Below are 8,866 nucleotides of genomic sequence, written 5' to 3' on the forward strand. Positions count from 1 at the left end.
TTTTCCCTTGCCTATAATTAATTTCTAACAGAATTAAACACATATAAACTAGAAGTATTTTCTGAATCAGACAAATTTGGAAGGAGGACATTCATTACATTATATTACAACAATAAAAATAAATTTTATATCTGTTTACAGCTCAAAAATGTGTATAAAGTTGAACAAATTAGTGAATTGAATTTTCTCTATATATAATTTCTCATTTAAAAATGGTACTTTACTCATTTTTAAAAATTTTAATTGGAGAATAATTGCTCTACAATGTTGTATCTGTTTCTGCTGTACAATAACATGAATCAGTCATAAGTATACACATGTCCACTCCCTTTTAAGCCTCCCTCCCTTCCCCCATTGCATTCCTGTACATCCTCACAGGGAATCAGGCTGAGCTACCTGTGATATGCAGTGACTTCCCACTAGCTATCTGTTTTCTGCATAGCAATGTATATAGTTCAATGCTATAATCTCAAATAAATAAACAAGAAAAAAAAGTGATGCTTTAGCTAGTGTACTAATAAAAACTATGCAAAGTGTGACACTTTAGGAAAGAAAGCTTGTTTTTCCTCTTGATAAATTAAATCTAAAGTAAACCTCATCTCTGATTTTGAAAATACACAATAATCTGATTTTCAATACTGTTTTTCAATAACTGGCATTTTTGTCATTTATATTTATTAAGCCAAATTTATTATCTCTTCTCTTAGGATAAATATATACATTAAAATAATATTTTTATTATTTAATTTAAATGGAATTATGCGTCTTTCTCAATATTCTTTGAACACTTCAAGTGAATCCTGTAGAGCCTGACTTTAAAACCAGCATAGAAAGATAAGGGGTAGAAGTTTTGAAATCAACTTTGTTTTGGAGAATTTAAAATTTGAAAGCTGTTGTAAGAATCCCTATGAAAAATAGGAATTAATTAGAATAACTTAAAATTCCCAACTTAAACTGAAATTCATTTTTCCCAAATTTATTTTGAGCCTCTATTTCAAATCCTGAACAATTTTCCTACATATTGCTGCAATCTATATATCAATGGTAATCTTAAAATAACAAAGTGACTATCATCCTCCCATCTCTCTAACATAATGAAGCATCTTGAAATGTAATCATTTTTTTTTTTTTTGTCTCCATGGCAATTGTTTGTTAATTACAGGGCTATGAGAGAGAAGAAGTAGAAGCAAAAATGAAGGAGGGAGAGAAAGTAAGAAAGAAAGAGTGATTTAGAGGAGAAAGAAGGGTGATAGAGGAAAGGAGAAAGGGAATAGTCATCAATGCTTATGTAAACACGTACACATGTTAAAAGTGTGTTGTTATCTCATGTCTTACAGAAATCTTTTTCCCACAGTTAACTTTCAGTAACACATACATTTTAAAATAAACATTCTACATATCTATCAAGCAGTTAACCTATAATTACTAGAATAAATTCATAACAGCAGGGAAGTTGAAGATAACATATATGGAGAAGACTATACACAAAATAATTAACATTTTGTCATTTGAATTCAAATGTACATAATATACCTTTAATAATAGAAAAGTTGTTATTGTTCATTATTTTATTTCTAATTTGACTATTTATCTGTTTTTAAAATTGAGCAAAGAATTTTACCACTAAAATAATGAGATTTGGGAGATTAAATGACTGCAAAATAAAAGCTATGTTCCCTTCAGTTCTAGATATTTGAGAAGAAAATATAGAACATTGATTTCCAGTGTAATAGTTATTCTGTGAACATAGACTACCAAAGGCTGAAACTTTCTTATTACCCTCTTGGTTAAAAATACTAGTATATGCTTACTGAATGCTTTCTGTGTATAAGCACAGCCCTATTAAGCTGTATTATTATAACATCAATTTTATGGATGGGGAAATTAATGTCCAAAGAGGTTAAGAAGTTGATGTCCAAAATTCCTGTGGTCATTCAGTTGGCAAGTGAATTTAGTCATGCTGTCTATTTGGTCCAGAATTCAGCCTGTATTTACTAACTTCAAGTGAATATGCTTCTAGATGTTTGTTGCTTTTATCCAACTATCATTATTTAAATTTTTTTTCCGAATTCCAGAGACAAATACCTTTTTTTTTTTTTTACTACACTGGCCAAAGTGAAAATGAAATGCTTTACATTGTATTGCACTATTCTAACCCTGCAAGCTGGTTTTAGAAAAGGCAGAAAAACCAGAGATCAAATTGCTAACATCCGCTGGATCATCGAAAAAGCAAGAGAGTTCCAGAAAAACATCTATTTCTGCTTTATTGACTATGCCAAAGCCTTTGACTGTGTGGATCACAAAAAACTGTGGAAAATTCTGAAAGAGATGGGAATACCAGACCATCTGACCTGCCTCTTGAGAAATCTGTATGCAGGTCAGGAAGCACCAGTTAGAACTGGACATGGAACAACAGACTGGTCCCAAATAGGAAAAGGAGTACGTCAAGGCTGTATATTGTCACCCTGCTTATTTTACTTATAGGCAGAGTACATCATGAGAAATGCTGGGCTGGAAGAAACACAAGCTAGAATCAAGATTCCCGGGAGAAATATCAATCACCTCAGATATGCAGATGACACCACCCTTATGGCAGAAAGTGAAGAGGAGCTAAAAAGCCTCTTGATGAAAGTGAAAAGGAGAGTGAAAAAGTTGGCTTAAAGCTCAACATTCAGAAAACAAAGATCATGGCATCTGGTCCCATCACTTCATGGGAAATAGATGGGGAAACAGTAGAAACAGTGTTAGACTTTATTTTGGGGGGCTCCAAAATCACTGCAGATGGTGACTGCAGCCATGAAATTAAAAGACACTTACTCCTTGGAAGAAAAGTTATGACCAACCTAGATAGTATATTCAAAAGCAGAGACATTACTTTGCCAACTAAGGTTCATCTAGTCAAGGCTATGGTTTTTCCTGTGGTCATGTATGGACGTGAGAGTTGGACTGTGAAGAAGACTGAGCGCCGAAGAATTGATGCTTTTGAACTGTGGTGTTGGAGAAGACTCTTGAGAGTCCCTTGGACTTCAAAGAGATCCAACCAGTCCATTCTGAAGGAGATCAACCCTGGGATTTCTTTGGAAGGAATGATGCTGAAGCTGAAGCTCCAGTACTTTGGCCACCTCATGAGAAGAGTTGACTCATCAGAAAAGACTCTGATGCTGGGAGGGATTGGGGGCAGGAGGAGAAGGGGACGACAGAGGATGAGATGGCTGGATGGCATCACTGACTTGATGAACGCGAGTCTGAGTGAACTCCAGGAGTTGGTGATGGACAGGGAGGCCTGGTGTGCTGCGATTCATGGGGTCGCAAAGAGTTGGACACGACTGAGCAACTCAACTGAACTGAACTGAACCCTGCTTCAGTTCAGTTCAGTTCAGTCACTCAATCATATCCAACTCTTTGTGACCCCATGAATCATAGAACACCGGGCCTCCCTGTCCATCACCAACTCCCAGAGTTCACTCAAACTCATGTCCATAGAATCGGGGATGCCATCCAGCCATCTCATCCTCTGTCTTCCCCTTCTCCTCCTGCCCCCAATCCCTCCCAGCATCAGAGTCTTTTCCAATGAGTCAACTCTTTGCATGAGGTGGCCAAAGTATTGGACTTTCAGCTGTCACATCGTTCCTTCCAATGAACACCCAGAACTGATCTCCTTCAGAATGGACTGGTTGGATCTCTTTGAAGTCCAAGGGACTCTCAAGAGTCTTCTCCATGTCCTGGCTATTATAAACAGTGCTGAAATGAACATTGGGGCACACGCGTCTTTTTCAATTCTGGTTTCCTACCAGAGGGATGGTACGGGGAGGCAGGAGGGAGGGGGGTTCAGGATGGGGAACACATTTATACCTGTAGCAGATTCATGTTGATGTATGGCAAAACCAATACAATATTGTAAAGTAATTAACCTCTAATTAAAATAAATAAATTTATATTAAAAAAACAAAAATAACAACAACAACAAACAAAGAGTCTTCTCCAACACCACAATTGAAAAGCATCAATTCTTCAGCGCTCAGCTTTCTTCACAGTCCAACTGTCACACACATACATGACCACTGGAAAAACCATAGCCTTGACTAGATGGACCTTTGTTGGCAAAGTAATATCTCTGCTTTTTAATATGCGATATAGGTTGGTCATAACTTTCCTTCCAAGGAGTAAGCATCTTTTAATTTCATGGCTGGAGTCACCATCTGCAGTGATTTGGAGCCCCAAAAATATAAAGTCAGCCACTGTTTCCACTGTTTCCCCATCTATTTCCCATGAAGTGATGGGACCAGATGCCATGATCTTTGTTTTCTGAATGTTGAGCTTTAAGCCAATTTTTTCACTCTCCTCTTTCCCTTTCATGAAGAGGCTTTTTAGTTCCTCTTCACATTCTGCCATAAAGGGTGGTGTCATCTGCATATCTGAGGTTATTGATATTTCTCCTGGCAATCTTGATTCCAGCTTGTGCTTCTTCCAGCCCAGCATTTCTCATGATGTACTTTGCATATAAGTTAAATAAGCAGGATGACGATATACAGCCTTGACGTACTCCTTTTCCTACTTGAAACCAGTCTGTTGTTCCATGCCCAGTTCTAACTCTTGCTTTCTGTCTTGCATATACTGTGCAGAAAATTAATTGCTCCAAAAAGAATCTCCAATTCACAACAAAACAACTTTGTTTAGAGCAGCATTTTGCTGTCATATTCAGAAAAAAAATGGTTGGTTTTCTGAGTAAGTTTATTTTATTATGTCAAACATAATTGAAATGTTTCATGAGATCTACTCAGTGTGTCATATCCTATTCAAACTATATCAAGTAGTATATCAAAATATATCAGATATTTTCCTTGATAGATTCACCCTGTTTACCAAAAGCAAAACCATAAAGTTTAAAAAATCCAATGTATGTTCTATATCCTATAGTAAATTATGCTGACACTTTTACTTTATTCCTTTGCTATATACATCATGACCTTAATCTTTGTATCATATTTCATTTTTTTCCTGGATGTCTTCTCAATAAGTAGAAGATGCACTCTAAACTATATCAAGTGGTGATCAATATCAGTTTTCAAGGAATAGTTCACTACAAGAGAACTTCAAGACTCTTAAATAGAACATATTGTTCATCAACTCTTTTAATACATATTGTCAAAAATAGTAAAGTATGATTGACTGCAAGATATTTCACATACTATATACAGCATTTGCACTGCAAAAGTAAATACTTCTATATTAGTCCTATCATATAAGCTGATATCAGCATTTTAAATGATAAAAGATTACATCTATACTAACCACATTAGCACATCTAATACCAATCAAGAATAGCTGGTCATGGCCTTATTTGTTTATAAACTGTTAAGATATTTAATGTAAAATATTAAGAACATTTTTAATCAAATTCAGTTATGCTACATTTCCATAGGAAAGAAGACACTGATTTTAAATAAAATCTGGTTACCTGGGACTATTTTCTTCTCTATTTTATGCACATTTGTGATTAGAAACATACATTAATTACATTCAGAACAAGCACAAGGGAGGACTTTTTAAATAGAAAACATAAAAATGCCCAAAGCTATGATTATATTTAAGTTTTGTAACTTAGCCAAGTCTATTATTCATATTTATAATCTAAAAAGTCACAGTACTCTCAAAATATTTAGACCCCTCCTGATTGTATTAATATTTGATATTTGATTAGGTTAAAATGCAAATGTGAACTCTCCATATGGTGCAGAATAAGACAGGAACAATATGTTCCATGTGGCCAAGCCACCTTGGATCTTTCAATAATAAATATTCACAAGCTCCATTAACACCACATCATCACTACTTAAATTTTAACCTGTGCGGTTTTGGGTCAGTGATAAAATTTGGTCAGTTTCTTCATAACAGTAGAATTAATGGTAGTAGAAACTACAGGGCACAAAAGTGGACATTGTGTGGAAATAAGTAAAATGAAATTCTGCTGTAATATTTTCTCAAAATAAAAAATGGGGAGAATAAAAAAAAATAACATTAATTCTAGAGAGTGAAAGAAAATATCTAGTAAGATTGCTAAGAATGAGAAAAGTAACCAGCTTAAACAAATTAAGTTCTTGCCTCCCCAACTGTGTATTTTTATTTTTTAATTCTTGCATGGGTTTTAACTTTTACAACCTTCAGAAACACTAGAGCATATTTATATACTCTCAAGGCAATAGAGATGTCAAATAAGGAAAGATGATTCTGGTATGCATATATTCTTATTTCAGATTTGAGAGCAATATAATTTTTTAAAGGTAAAATCTTTACGAAGTATATTGCTGGAAGGTTAGCACAACTGCTTAATGCTTGGAGAAAAAGACATCAGGACACTGGAATTGGTCTTTGATTTGACCAGTTAATTTAAATGTTTTCTAGTGAAGGTAAAATTTCACAGGGTAAAATAAACACTTTTGAGAATGATGTATGATTTATAAGAAAAACCAATAAAACAGGGACTTCCCTAGCAGTCTAGTAGTGAAGACTCCAAGATCTCAGTGTAGGGGCCACAGGTTCCATCCCATGCCAGGAACTAAGATCATACCCATGCTGCACAGTGCCACCAAAATAAAATTTAAAAAAAGAAAAGAACAAGTAAAAGAAACAATAAAACAAATGGGTTATTTCTGGTTTCCTCTTCAGCATCCATCTTCTACCCTGAGGAGCTGTGATGGGGAGTCAGACTTCACCCTATGACCAAAAGTGAGGTTTGAGAACAAATAATTTGTTCTATCCAAGTGGTCACACTAATGGGCAGGTCGTTGATGTTTAGTCACTAAATTCTGTCTGACTCTTTTGCAACCACATGGACTGGAGCCTGCCAGACTCCTCTGTCTGTGTGATTTCCCAAGCAAGAATACTGGATGAGTTGCCAATTCCTTCTCCAGGGGATCTCCCTAACCCAGGGATGAAACTTGTCTCTCTTACATTGGCAGGCAGATTCCACTGAGCCACCAGGGAAGCCCAGAGGGCAGGTAAGAGACCTAAAAAAAGCCTAAACATAGAACACTTCGAAACTTTAGCTTGATTTGCCTGGAAAAAAAGAGAAAAAATGTTCTTTGAAGTGTGTTGACCTGGAAAGTAAAATGTTGCAATTTATGCTATCATAATAAAACCAGTTATGAATGAAATTACTTATGAAATTACTTATTACTTATGATACTAAGTAGAGCACAGTAAATCAGAGAAACAGATCCAGAATCTTGATAACAATGAGAACAGCTTGACTGAACCATACTGAAGTTCATTCCACTATTTTATTAGAGCAAAAAGGATTTTTTTCTTGTTCATGAAAAAATACATCTTAATTGACAAAAGAAAGGAAGATGAGTAAATGGACCAAGACCTATTCAGTCACATAATGTATTGTTTTGTTTTAAAAGCAGACACACACACACACACTTACAAGTAACTCAAAGTGAAAGTGAATTCGCTCAGTTGTGTCCGACTCTTTGCGACCTCATGGACTGTAGCCTACCAGGCTCCTCCGTCCGTGGGATTTTCCAGGCAAGAGTACTGGAGTGGGTTGCCGTTTCCAGGTCTCCCGCATTGCAAGCAGACACTTTACCATCTTAGCCACCAGGGAAGACTCAAAAGACATTATTAAAAACAGTGATCTTGGTGGAGCCAGGGTGGCGCGGTGGCGGCACTGGGGATGCCATGGGCTCTGTGCGCAGTGTCAGGACGCTCATGTGGCCAGCGGCCTGGACGCTGAACCAGAGATGGGGGGCATCACCTCCTGGCTGGCCCGATGGTTTCCTAAAACCCCAGCCAAGTCTGTGGTGGCCCTAAAAACATCCATCAAGGTGGAGCTGGTGGCTGGGAAAACCTACAAGTGGTGTGTGTGTGGCCGCAGCAAAAAGCAGCCCTTCTGTAACGGATCCCACTTCTTCAAAAGCCCTGGCCTATCCCCACTGAAGTTCAAGGCCCAGGAGACCTGCATGGTGGCACACTGTACCTGCAAGGCAACCCAGAAGCCCCCATACTATGATGGTACCCACAAGAGTGAACAGGTGCAGAAGGCAGAACTGGGCTCTCCACTCTAGGGGTGGCTCAACCCATGGACCACAGCACCCAGAGCTGGTTTGTGAAGGGCTTGATCTGGTAACCCAAGGTCTCCAATCTGGGGCAGCTGGCAACAGGCTCTGGCCTTGAAGACTGCTGGTGAAGATGACATTAAATAGACTTGCTGGCCCAAGATTAAAAAATAAAAACAAACAAACAAGTAAACAGTGATCTTATTCAAATCCTAAGAGTCAGATAATAATATTTTTTGTCCTCACGTTCACTCTTTTTTCCTCCTTGTTTTTAGCCAGACTTTCCTCATGTGAGAGGAGGGTAGAGAATATCGGAATTCTCTTGTGGGTTCTAAGAGACAATTCCTTGAAGACTAGGGAATGGCAGTATTCACTGAAGTATTAAATGATATGATAGACATTAAGGAGATGGAAAAGGTAGATCAACAAGCCTGGATACTTTGGGCTTCTGCTCCTCTATGAACCTTTGGTCTTCATGCCAGTCACTCATCACATGTATGTACTTGGACAGATGCTGCCTTAGCAGTCCCAGCAAATTAATTTGGCACATCATTTGACAGGATTTTTCTTCATTCTTCACTACCTGATCATAGCTCATTCTTCTGGGAGCTATCTGTAGAATGTGTGATTATCATGTAAGCAACATCTGAACAGCTCATTAAAGCCAAATGATTAGCTTTAGACAATCCCATGACGTCTACAACAGTTTTCACCTTTTCTCGTCCTATCTTTGCACTGAGTAGCACTATATCAGGACAGAGGTGCCTCAGTTCCTGAACAAACAGGAAGTATAATTTTTTTTAATA

General features: G+C 37.2%; 1 pseudogene; it reads left to right on the forward strand.

Annotated features, from left to right (window-relative positions):
* The first annotated feature begins 7,745 nt into the window (after nucleotides 1-7,745).
* On the forward strand, nucleotides 7,746-8,069 carry LOC138069949 (CDGSH iron-sulfur domain-containing protein 3, mitochondrial pseudogene; annotated as a pseudogene).
* The last annotated feature ends 797 nt before the right edge of the window (nucleotides 8,070-8,866 follow it).

Source organism: Capricornis sumatraensis, chromosome 2, assembly GCF_032405125.1.
Source record: "Capricornis sumatraensis isolate serow.1 chromosome 2, serow.2, whole genome shotgun sequence".
In the NCBI taxonomy this organism is placed as follows: Eukaryota; Metazoa; Chordata; class Mammalia; order Artiodactyla; family Bovidae; genus Capricornis; species Capricornis sumatraensis.